Genomic DNA, 13,246 nt, shown 5'->3' with positions numbered 1-13,246 from the left:
TGCTCTGGACCTTCAGCAAGGAACATAACGTTTAAAGCCTCAGTTTTATCATCTGTGTAATGGTTTGTTGTATTACACTAGGTAATATGCATAAGCACAGTTAATGCAATTCCTGGCACAAAATAAGCACTCAACAAATGTTGGCTACTGTCATTTAGAATAGAGTCTTGAAATCCTTCCACTCGGAAAGGCTACCTATTCTTCCTCCAAGTAGGACTGCTCTCAAAGGCGGAGGTGGATACTTGCTGTGTCAGGTGGCTCCTTCCCCCTTCAAAGACCATCTGAGGGAATCGTTTAAAAATGGACATCAGCTTTTTGCCACTCTGGCTCCCTTTATCACCCTAACCTCCTGCACAGCTTGACTTTCAGTCTACTGACTCTTTCTTGCTTTATATGAAATTAATTCCCCCTCTGACACCCTTCTCTTCAGCCCCCTTCCTTCTATTTTCACATCAAGTTCAAATGATTTCAGTGTTTCAGTGAACTTTTTAAGGTGAAAAACATGGAACTGATTGTCCTTAGGCTGGCCAGCAGCTTTAATTAGAGTGACTGTGTAGTGGTCCATTAATTAAATGAGGAGCTATTTTTAGATGTGTGTGTTCATTAGTCCTGCTGAGCCCCTCTTTCTTCAGATTTGTTAAAAAAACAGGTTAATTTATGGCCAGGTTAGAAGTCATTAACTCTTTATCTTCACCTTCTCTCACTAAATCACTCATGGGGCTTCTCTGTTGCTAGAAAATCGAGTGAAGGCAGGTGGACACTTGGGAAGCAGAGCTGCCTTTCTCCAATGATACCTCCCAAAGACAGCACTCTAGGCGGCAGAGGTTTGCTCCAGATACTCTGATAGTAGGTGCTTTTGGGCTTCGTTATAGAATTGAATTTCTCAGAGCTCCTGAGCCATTTATTTTTATTCTTATTTTTTTAATTTTGTTTTATTGCTTAAAGTGTTACAGAGAGTATTACATATGTCTCCTTTTTTTTCCTCCCCTTGACCTTCCCCTGGCCTCCCCTACCCCCCCAGTGTCTTGTGTCCATTGGTTATGCTTATATGCATGCATACAAGTCTTTCGGTTGATCTCTAACCCTCCACCCCAACCCTCCTTGGCCTTCCTGCTGTAGTTTGACAGTCTGTTATTGATTGATTGATTGATTTTAGATGAAGAGAGGGAAGGAAAGAGAGGAGAGAGAGAGAGAGAGAGAGAGAGAGAGAGAGAGAGAGAGAGAGAGAAACATCAAGATGTTATTCCACGTATTTATGTGTTCATTGGTTGTTTCTTGTATGTGCCCTGACAACCTTGGTGTATCAGGGTGATGCTTTAACCAACAGAGCTACCCGGCCAGCACATGAGCCATTTTTAAATCACAGAGCTCTGCACTAGCTGATTTGGCTCAGTGTATAGAGCATCAGCCTGCGGACTAGAGGGTCCCAGGTTTAATTTCGATGAAAGGTATGTACCTCAGTTGCAAGCTCTTCCCCGATTTAAATAATAATAATAAAAAAGCACAGAGCTCTGGTGTTTGTCAGGGAATGATTCACCCTTCAGTCTACACTGGCAATTTTATCCCCAGGGCTGTCTCTACTGTCTTGTACATAGACTCAAACTGAACTTACAACACTTTTATAAATTCTGAGGCAATATTATACCAAGTAAATATATGTATGTGAATATATATATATTATATATATATTATATATATATTATATATGCACTTTAGAAAATAGTTGAATCTTCACAAAAAGATATCTCCTGTTTGATTCCATTTATATAACTTTGAAAATGACGACATTATAGAGATGGAGACAAGATCAGTGGTTGCCAGGTGTTAGGGCAGGGTGTGACTATGAAGGGTAGACAGGGAACACTTGGTGGTTCTGTATCTTGATTGTGGTGATAGTTACATCACTCTTTACATGTGACAAAATTTCATAGAGCTGAACACATGCACACAAAGAAAGTAAAAAAAAGAAAAACAATCCCAGCAAGCTAATTATATGTTATAATCAAATATGCATAAATACAACAAATAAGTAGAAAGCAAATAACATGTATTGCTAAGATTTGGCATAGACTTATTAGCTATAGCTGGACAGGCAATTAACAGTCATTTAATCAAGTCATATTTACACTCAATGTCAGTTAAAGTAGGTTCATTGAAGTCTTCTATGTTATTATAGTTTTTAATACCTATTAATGAATAATAAGGCATTTGAATTCCCTATAACTATATTTTGATTTCAGTACCTTGCATTATGCTTTGGGCTTAAAAATCTTTAAGTTAACAAGGGGTTATTTTTGCATTAGAGCAGAACAGAACTTTAATGCATGAATTTATAAATGCTTATTCCTGTTGTGGATATTAGCCTCTGTGTGGTCAGTCATCAATAACATACAATTTATGGGAAATCTCTCTTTTTTCTCTATCCCTTTATCACCATCATCCCACTTCGATACAACTATTGATTCTGATTGATTTTTAGGAGAGTGGGGGTAACTGAGAAGATCACCTTTCTCTCTGCTCTGACTCTTGATTTTCTTGGAAACATTAACTCCTTACACACACCCAGTCTTGATAAATTGTGAGGAGTTAAGCTTATTTTGCTGGGTTCTCCCCTCCCACCCCTACTTTGTGTATGTTGTCTCTTTCATGATCTCTCACATAAAGCTGGAGCCGGAGTCCTATTTCTCACAGTGGAAAGTGATCTGATAAATTACATGACAACATGTTAAATCATCTATAGGCAATTCCATTTTAGGTGAGATTACCAGAAAAATAAAAGTAATCTATTGTAATAATTGGTTGCACAATTTTTATATTTAAAAATGCCAGTACCTAAATATGCCTAGGAAGTGAATTTCTACACTATAGTAGAATTTTAGTCACTATAGCACCTGGGAAGGAAAGATAAATTTTTTAAGGGTGCATGCAGTTGGCATTTTTTATATTGTTAAAACTATGATAATCAAGTAATTGTTTAACTCAAGCATAAAGCTTTTTTTAGCTTTGTTCAATATGTTGAAATTTTAAAAAGTATGTAAAATAGCATTTAGAGAATATGTTTGCAAATCTTAGCATCTCTGCTATATTTTAAGTTGTCTGAGAGCAGGGGAATATGTCTTATAGCTTTGTGTCTTAGTGCTACTTAGCAGATATTTAATATACTTAATCTATTTAATAGAAGATATTTAATAAAGATTAGCAGGTTAAATGTATATATATATTGCTTAAAAAAATTTAGATATAAACATACTATTGTACCGGTAAGTACAACCACTGACTGCTATATTCATGTTTTCAGATCTCTGATTCTCCTTAAATAATATCACATTCAACAACAATATAACATTAATTGCACTATATTTTTGGCTTGATATTCTTTAAGAGATCATTTGGAATATTACTGTTAAATTTATATACAGGTATAAAAAAGTCTTTATGTCCATTTCTCAAACATGCGTCCTTGCTTAAGAAGAGAACATCTATGCTTTAGGAAAATGCCAGTCTGTTCTATAATGGGCTTATATGGTTATTGTTCAAAGAGAAAACAACATTGCTTTTCAATAAAAATAACAGATGGCCGATATACAACTCATATCATTACCAATAATGTTTTTATTACGTTTCTGGGTTTATATTTCCAAATTTCATTTCTTTCCAGGAGTAGAAAAACAATCATATATTATTCTGCTCTAAAATTAATCCTAAAATATGAATTCTAAACTATAGAAGAAACAAGTTTTGATCCCCCTCTCATTTTTATTTAAAAAAATCCATGTCACAAAACGGAGTTAAATAAACTTTTTCTGTAAAGGGCTGGACAGTAATTATATTTGGTTTTGCAAATCAAACAGTTTGTTTTAACTACTCAGCACTGCTCTTGTAGGGAAAACAGCCATAGACAATAGGGAAGCGAATGTGGGTGACTGGAGTTAGCCCACAGGCCTTAGTTTGCTTACCCCTGTTACACACACTATTAAGGGAATGCCAACAACAACAACAAAACACAACAAAAACAAAAAAACAACAAAAACATTTTTTGTTCTATTTTTGTGGAGAAAGCTAGTGTTAAGGAGGAGATTCGCTTGGAAGCACTATTGAGATCTCACAATGTTGGCAGTAAGGAATGTTTAGGAGGAGGTTAATAAACCTGTGGAATCTGCAGTGACCGGTACAGAGCTGGCATGAATTTCAAATAGGAAAATCGGCCTCCGTTGCACAGGTGAGAGGAGAATAACCCCGTTTTACTGATATCAGTTGGTAAATGTCCACTGGCTCTCTCCCAAGGTGGCATGTGTAGAACAGATGTTTAACCACTAACACAAAACCAACGGTTGAGAAGTTTTTGATTGGTTGCTCATTGCTACTTCTTTAATACCAAAATGGGTATCAAATGAGTATCAAAATGGGTACCATGGGCACTCAATTACTATATTAGGTAAAGGAAAAAATAGCAATCCATTTTTCTTCCATTTAGACCAGTCTAAATTGATTATCTTCACTTCCCATTTACCTTGCCATGTGTCTCTCTTAAACCATAATTTCAGGAGTAAAAGTATTTATACATTTTTGCTGAGTTCAAGAATTTAATGTGCTGAACAATATATCATTTAAAGAGCTGACCAGCAATTTTATGATTGATAATGGAAATGTTAATGTATTGTTAGCCTTCTTCTTTTTGGCCTAAAGTGAGCTAATAACTGGAATCATTATGATGTGCCTATAAAGTGTTCAGGCAAAAGGGAAGGTGCAGAAGTTGAGGTGCATTTTTCAAGTTAATTGTAATATTGGAAAAATGAATTAGATGGAAGGAAAAACCCGATTTAATAACCTTTTGCTGATAAAAGGGGCAATGGAATAACCAGTTTCTGAAACCTGTAATGCTATCCTTTGGATGAATTTACAACAGAGTTTTACCCATTAAGTCATGTCTTGTGTTTGTTAGCACAACACTTGCTTCTGTGGAACCTAGGGTTTTACTGAAACATGCCATTTCTCTGGACTTGCTGTTAGTCTCTCTGCCTTGATGCCCTCACATTGCCATGGCATTTCACAGAACAGTTGCCCAGTCATCTTGGCGTTCCATAGAACCGTTTCCCAGTCCCCTTGGACTTCTAGCTCTGTGTCTGCAAGGATCATAATGGGTCTGAGGGAAGAGTGAGAGGAAAAGGAAGCCCAGGGGTGGTTCCCAGGAAGTGTCTAGTTGCTTCTCAACCCACAGGGCAGGTCTGTGACATACATTCTCAAGGGAAGGGTGCCAACCCCCTTCCACGACCCCCAGGCTGTAGGGGTGGGATCAGTGTTTGAGGGACACAAAATTCGGAGGCATGACAATGGCTTGTGGCATCCAAGAGTCACAGCACACAGCTATGCAGTATAGCTGTGGCATGAAATTGTCAAGGAGGAGCAATCAGGAAAAAAGTTTAAAAAGACTTCTTAGAGGAGAGAAAGAAAAAAAGGATGAAGAAACACTACTCTGTGAGGAAGAAGGATGACCCATTTTGCCTTTTTTTCTCAACTTTTTCCCAAGCACCTGATTTGATCAAGTGAACAATAGACACTCACCCACTTTCTGGTGGATGGTGTCTAAGTCCCAGAGGTGCTCCGGGGTTGCTTTGATGAGGGCAGGTAGACAGACCTGGGAGACTCTCTTTTCCACCAAACCTACTCCCCAAAGCACTGGTTCCGGTTCTCCAGATCCATGTGTTTGTGAGCTGAAAACCAGTCAAATACTAGTCATGGTGTTTTGAGCTACTGTATAGTTTAGCATACATAGTTATTTGTGAAAAGAGACTCTTGAAAGTGTTGGGAGCATTTGTATTCTGGCCGGTTTTACTGTCTTTAAGAGAAAGGATTGGGGTTTTTTCCCACCAGAATAATTTAAACTTAAACTCTTTGCAAATGTCAAAATTCCAAATAACAGTCTCCCTTCTCTAATAAATTATAACTATGAAGCATGGGAGAGGAAAGGGAGACCAAAACACATCAGTTGGTCCCACCTCCTCCCCCTGTAAGGACGATGAGTTTAAGTGAAAATTGAGTGCCCTGAAAGAGCAAGGACATTTTCCTGATCCTGTATCCTTTGCTTACATCCTCCCAAGCTCTCCATTTCTGGGGTAACACAGCAGCTGTGCTGTGTGGACCTTGAGCAGCTGCAGGTCCAATTAACAGAGTCTCAGACTGACGTGTTCACACTCAGAAACCTCTTTGGAGACAGGCTACATGGCAGTTACTGAAAGGGTGTCCTCACCTTTGGGGCTGAGCTCTGTCAGTCAGGAATTGATAAAAAAAAAAAATCAATTGGTGAAATTTGGGAAAGACGGTAAAGTCTAATGACCCCTTTTCTTTGCCATATATTTTTGCAGAGTAAACCCTTCAATGGAGTGAGAGAAGATTAATTTAAGGTCAAGCAGATATTTATCAGTGCGAGGCACTGCTCCTGGCATTCCCAAGAAGTCAAAAGCAGCCGGAGTGTGAAGGAGATAAGAAAGTAAAAGCCCAACTGCAATAGAAAAAGCAGAAGGTGAGTGTGTGATAAGAAAGGTGCAAGTACTGTGGGCGGTCAAAGAAAAATAGATCACGTCCGACTGGAAGGACCAGGAGAGGCTTCCTGGAAGAGGTGATGTCTGAGGTCAGTCTGCAAACCTGGGCTGGATCTGAAGGCAGGATGGTGGGACACATATTCCCAGGGGAGGAGCAGATGTGATCAGAAGCTCAATGCTGGGAAAGCACCAGGTGGGGTTAAGGGAATGAGCAGCTGTTTTTTAAACCAGAAAGTCACAGGTGATGTTTGAACAGGCAGTTTCCTTTGGGTGAGGGCAGAAGCTGCCTTGTAGACCTGGAGGAAGGAGGAGCAGAGCTAGCAGAGGCTGTGAGGTTAGCCAGCTCTTTAAAAGGCCTGGAATGAAGTTTAAGGCCAGAGCAGCTCATTCTGCAGTGACCCCCATATGCATCTGAATTGTGAAGGGTTGTGTGAGCTGACCCCCCCCGCCCCCACCCCTGATTGCAGAGCCAGATATCTTGGTGTCCCCATGAGCATCCCAGCACTGGAGGGGCACAGAGCAGGGCCTCTGAGGAAAGGGCTCCTTTCTCTGTCATTACTCTGAACTCAGTGGGTCTCTCTGAAGCCAGGAGGGAGTCCTGGAGGAAATGTGTGACTCAGGTTGGCTGGGCCCAGGACACCAGCCTGAAGGCTAGTCTTGCTTGAGAAGTAAGACTCATCCCCTGGTTTTACTGAGTGCCTTAAGTAAGTCCGGCCTCCCTGGGCTTCCTCTCTCAGATCTCAGAGATGGTGCTTTTACCTTCCCTAGGTATGTAATATCTACTTAAGCCCTAAAGTGATCATATCTGTGAAAGCACTTGGAACATTTTTATTCCTAATGTAGTATGAGCTGCAAGTTTTGATTCTTAGATTATAAATTGTTTTTTAGAGGCTCTTTGCTCCACTGGTCTAAAATACAGAATCAGAGCCATTGGGGGCCATCTTAAACTCATAGATCAACAGAATTTAAACAATACTAGTAAAAGGGACGTTAGTACCATCTAATTCTCAGTTGTTGAAAAGCAGCTCATCATTGTGATCAAGTTAGAAATAGATTGTGTCTAAATCCCATCTCTGCTGCTTACTAGTTATAACACTTTGAGAAAGACTATTTTTTAAAAATCTCTCAGTAAAGTAGGGACTAAAATGCTCTATCTCCTCTTGTCTCCTCTATCTCATAGAGTTGTGGGAATTAAGTAAGGTAATATGTGCAGAGCCCTGAGAATCTGCACATAGTAACTGCTATATGTTTGTATATAGTAACTGTTACTAGTATAGTTTGTTCAATGGACTCATTTTTCAGATGAGGAAACTGAGGTCTGGAGAAGTACACTGATTTGCACAAGGCATTAATTTGCTTGGTGGCAGGGCCAAGAGTAGAACTTGTTTACATGACCCCAGGTTAGTGTCTTTCTACTTCCTCTAACTGTCCTGTTTATTCAGTCAGTAGGATTTGCTTTTGATGAAAATATTAACATGAAGAAGACTCTGCCAAAATCTTTCAGATATCTTTAGGGGGGGAAATCATGTGTCTTCAGGGAGAAGAAAGAGTCCTTCAGAAAAAACTATGTAAAATCTGTCCTTACACATAGATTAGCACCACAGAAATTTCCTAAGAGCCCTTCATGCTGAGTCTACTCCCTGTGGCTGCCTTTTCTGGCCACACCTGCCAGTTTGGGTCTTTGGCATATTGAATGAAAATTACACAAGGTTCTCCCTGGGCCTTGGAAGAAATAAATTATAGACTGTTGCCTTGAGGGTAGAGTCTATCTTTCTTCATATTCTATTCTAGGCCTAGAACAGCATCTAACAGGGATTCAGTAAATGCCCATAGATTGAACGGAACAAAATAGTATCGGCTGGTGACACTGGACAGAAGTTCTGCTCATGCAGCCTCACTGTTGCCTACTAGGCATCCATTTCTTATTGTTTTTACCCTGTCCTGGGACTCAGATCGGAAATAGTGAGGGACTCATTTCTGGGTCCCTGTGGAAAGCCTCTTGACCTCCTAGGACCTCAATTTATATATCATGAAAGGGGAATAATAATATGGACAACATCCTGCATATAAGTGAGCATCTCTTTGCAAAATGCTTAACGAGCAGATGTGAGACTTAGTGGGAGGCATGGGAGCTGTTTGGAAATAGAAGAGCAGCGTGCACCTGGTTGGACAGGGGATTCAACCTCAGAGAGGATGTGAGAGCACTGCACAGCTACAGAGAAGAGGGGCTTCAACCCTTCCACTCCTTGGAGGCCCTGGAGGGCAGATGGTCAAGGGGCCTAGGACCTGGAAGAAGCATATCCCTGTCCTGCTTACCTATGCTATGGAAGAGTAAGGAAAAACCCTAGTGTGCAGGCGAGGCCAGCTCCAAGATAATGTAGGTCAGGGGATCCCACTCACATTTGTGGAATTTGTGGACCACTTGGCATTCCATGGTAACATATTCCCTATTAATGGTAAAATAAAAAGACAACACTGTGTGTGTGTGTGTGTGTGTGTGTGTGTGTGTGTGTGTGTAAGGTGGACTTTTTTTTCTTGATTGGTGTTTCTACTTCCTAATGACAAAATGTCTTTTCTTTCATGAAACTACAGCTATCATAAATGGTATTTAAAACAAAAATAAAAACCTCTTTGCTGGGAAAAATGTCAGTTCTCCATTTTAAGCCCCATGTTAAAAACACACACACAAAAAAACACATATAAGTTTACTGGTGTGTGAAATCCCAAAATCTGGAACCACCCATGGAAATGATTTGGCTAGACTCCCATGAACACATGAATTAAGTGGTGGTGTTACTTTAATTGGAGGCTGAAAGCTGTAGGAAACTTGTCAAGGGAGCTCTTCAGAACCTAGTGTTCAAAGTCAAAGGCAGGACTTATAGTCTGACCCTAACTGGATAAAGGAAAATATGTTAAATACTACTACTATTTGTAGTAGTCATTGGTTATCTTCTGGGACAGTGCTAGAAAATTTAAGCCTCATAAGCAATCCTGGAGGGTGGATGAATTATCCCCATTTAAAAATGAAGAGCTGAGGCTCAAAGATATATTAGTTTGCCTAAAATTACCTAACAAGAAAGCTGCTGAGCTGGACTGTTAAAGCTGATACCATCTGTTCATAATGTGGGCTTTATACAAATAATAGCTACCAATTATTCAGGTCCTACTGTGTCCCAGGTACCGGGCCTAAACTCCTCATATACATTATATTATTCAAATATTGTCATAACCCCATGAGATATACATTAGTATCATTATTTCCACTTTGTAGAAAAGTAAATACAGGCTAAGAAAAGCTAAATTATTTGTCTGGGTCACAGCTAATTAAAGGCAGAGTTGGGACCTGAACCAAACCTGAGGCCCATGCACTGACTTCACCACTATACCAAGTTACCACCCAACAGTTCAAACTTTCTGGGAAAGGGATGATGTCTCCTGCTATGTTTTGGGAATCTCTTAGCTCCTCTGGAGATTCCTCATTAAGAAGAGAAAGGATCACCTATGGGTTGATGGAGAGGATTTGGAATTGGTGGAAGGGTTCTCAGGATACAGAAGGTTGGTGATGACCAAGACTATTTCCCTGTCTTGGCAAGAAATAGGAGTTGCCTTGTGGTTGAATAAAAGTATGAAAAGCACTATTCTTAAGGGCCCATATAATCCATTTAAACAAAAGGGCTATGTCAAAATGAAGTGAAAACTGGAACAGAGAGGCAGAAAAATGAAAGAGCAGTGTCTAGAAATCACAAGCACTTCTGCACAGGCCAGAAACCCTTTTACCAATGGAATGGTGGTCCATTTTGGAGGTGCGATGCATGAAACCCAGACAAACGAAATCACCCACAGTGCAGACTACTCCACGTGGGGAGTATATATGGGCCCTTACTATTTCTTGCCTAAAGAGGAAGAGTGTTCATGCCCATTTTGGAATGAATGAGTGTGTGACCTGTTGGTTGCCTGAAGCTTCTAACTACTACATCTCAGGTACTTTGCTTTCAATTTGTCACTGGCCCAGAGATCACTCAAAGAGTGATCTGGCAGGATCTGGGAAGGTAATACTTCTGAATATCTCCCTCACCAAAATCCAAAATGCCTGAAATGCCTTTATTAGAGATGCATTGTTTATGTCTATTTCATCTAGGTACCTTTCTTAACAGATCTGAGGAAAATACGGTCTATTGATGATAAAAACCCCATGTGAGATAGGAGTCTGGGGAGCTGGGGCATCTGGGGATGATAGGGAGGGAATCAGAAAGGGGAGAAATTATGCAGAAAAGAAAAGAATCATTTCCCTAAGGTTTACCTTGTGTGAACCCAAGACTCTCCTTGATACTGCCTCAAGCCCCAGATAACCAGCCTAGAGCCAGCTGTAGGAACGGCAGCTTTGCCTTCATTACATTCTGGCTAGGGAGCCCTGATCAGAGAAGGCAATTGGTCGTTTTGACTGTAGACTATAGAAAAGGGCAGTTTCTTTTACTAACGAGGGCATTGCTAGATCTTTCCCTCACCTGGTATATGCAACCAGGCCACATGCCAAATTCCGACACATGCCTCCTTAGGTTTCTTATCTCCTTTTCCAAATTTTGTCTCTACCACTGATCATTCCACATCCAGAGCTGTGCTCTCTGGGTCTTGAAACCTTCAGAAATCCCTCCTTAAATAAAATATCCCTGGGGGTGGTTACATTTTGTTTTACTTTCTATTATTTCCTCAATTATCAATTAGCACATTTTAGTTCATGGTCATTGAGAACAGGAAAGAGATTATTTTGGGAGATTGTGATATATTACCAAAATGTTTCTCTCTCAAGAATGACAGCCCTGAGAATTTTGTAGAGATGTAGAAAGGACAATAGAAAATAAAGTGAATAAAATTGAACTTGCCAAAAGAAAAAAATACTGATGAGCCCAGCCAGTGTGATTCAGTGGCTGAGCATCGACCCATAAACCAGGAAGTCTCAGTCCCATTCCCAGTCAAAGCACATGCCCAGGTTGTGGGCTTGGTCCCCAGTGTGGGGCGTGCAGGAGGCAGCTGATCAATGAGTCTCTCTCATCTCTGATGTTTCTATCTCTATTTCCCTTCCTCTCTGAAATGAATAAAAATATTTTAAAAAATACTGATGACACTATGTAATAAATTGTCTTATGTGAAACAATAGTGTTGTAAGAGACCCCGAATTTGGGTTTTTGAAGTTGCTATTTAATGAGTTAGATATTTAGATGCATTTTTTATACCCCATTGTACATTTATGTATGTGATATGTTATATATAATAGATATACAATATAGAATATATATTTCATTAAATGTATTTATTAAATTTATTTAAATTTAGCAGAGGATGAAATATGGGGTTATTCCTGAAGGAACTAAATTTTAAGACAACTTTTAAATGAAGCAGAAATAGGAAGAGAGGATTGGCATTTAGAGGGGATGGCATAAGCCCAGGGAGGGTGAAGTCACACACGGGAAGGGCTGGAGAGACAGGGAGGTCAGTGTGGTCAAGGGAGACAGAGAACTGGAGGAAAATAGAGTCTGGTTGCTCTCAGATCACATATGTGTGAATCTGAAAAATGGGCAGAAACAATGTCTCCATCTCTTGGGGTTGGAATGAGGGGTCTACTTCAGTTTCCCTTATGGTCCTTTAATCAAGGCAACCTTTTAGGCAAAGATGATGTGACTCAGGGGGATGGTTCCCTCTGGCTAAAGCTGCAGAATGGGTCATATGGCTCTTCCTTTTTTAAAAAAAAAATATATATTTTTATGGATTTCAGAGAGGAAGGGAGAGGAGAGAGAGATAGAAACATCAATGATGAGAGAGAATTATTGATCAGCTGCCTACTGCATGCCCCACACTGGGGATAAAGCCCGCAACCCAGGCATGTGCCCCAACTGGGAATTGAACAGTGACCTTCTGGTTCATATGTTGATGCTCAACCACTGAGCCATGCTGGCTGGGTTTATTGGCTGTTTCTAATCATCGTGGTCCCTCCCTCAGGAAGGGGCTCATACTCCCTTCAGTGCATCTGTTGAGATGAACCATCAGCAAAGCCATCATGTCCAGGTAGAACAATAGCAAATACATGCATAGGGCTGGTGGCTGGCTCTGTTTTTGGAGCCTTAATGATTACATTTAAAAAATTCCAGATTAAATGAAAGCACTGAAATCTCCATATGGCTCTTCAAATGGAGTGGGGAAAATGTTTTAAGTATTCAGTTTCAAAAGATCTCCTCTGCCCTAAACTATTGTCTTTCTTTCCTTTTTTTAAATATATTTTTAATGATTTTTTACAGAGAAGAAGGAAGAGGGATAAAGAGTTAGAAACATCGATGAGAGAGAAACATCGATCAGCTGCCTCCTGCACACCCCTTACTGGGGATGTGCTCGCAACCAAGGTACATGCCCTTGCCCGGAATCAAACCTGGGACCCTTTAGTCCACAGGCCGACGCTCTATCCACTGAGCCAAACCAGTTAGGGCTATTGTCTTTCTTTGAGAACAGAAAAGCAAAGGGAGAAAACTAATTTTAATCTGACTTAATTCTTAATCAATTCAGAGGGACAAGGCCACAGTTTGTGTTTGAAGGGGGGAAAAAATAGAGCCCCAGGTGCTCATGGAGCCAGGAAAGCTTCTATTTTCTTCTCAGTCTTAAAAAACACACTCTCAGGAAAATGATTGAAGCCTGGGAAATTATGAATATCAGATTAACTG

At 40.1% G+C, this 13,246-nt stretch overlaps 1 long non-coding RNA gene across 1 annotated transcript in view; it reads left to right on the top strand.

Annotated features, from left to right (window-relative positions):
- LOC132213349 (uncharacterized) overlaps window positions 1-6,514 on the top strand; it is a 345,325-nt gene extending 338,811 nt beyond the window's left edge. The window contains exon 4 of the long non-coding RNA XR_009447965.1: window positions 6,363-6,514. This is a non-coding gene — a long non-coding RNA (uncharacterized LOC132213349). The remainder of the gene's footprint in view (window positions 1-6,362) is intronic.
- Window positions 6,515-13,246: the final 6,732 nt, after the last annotated feature.

Source organism: Myotis daubentonii, chromosome 12 (genome assembly GCF_963259705.1).
Source record: "Myotis daubentonii chromosome 12, mMyoDau2.1, whole genome shotgun sequence".
Lineage (NCBI taxonomy): Eukaryota > Metazoa > Chordata > Mammalia > Chiroptera > Vespertilionidae > Myotis > Myotis daubentonii.
Note: the sequence above shows the minus strand (reverse complement) of the source record. Positions and strands in the feature narration are given on the sequence as shown.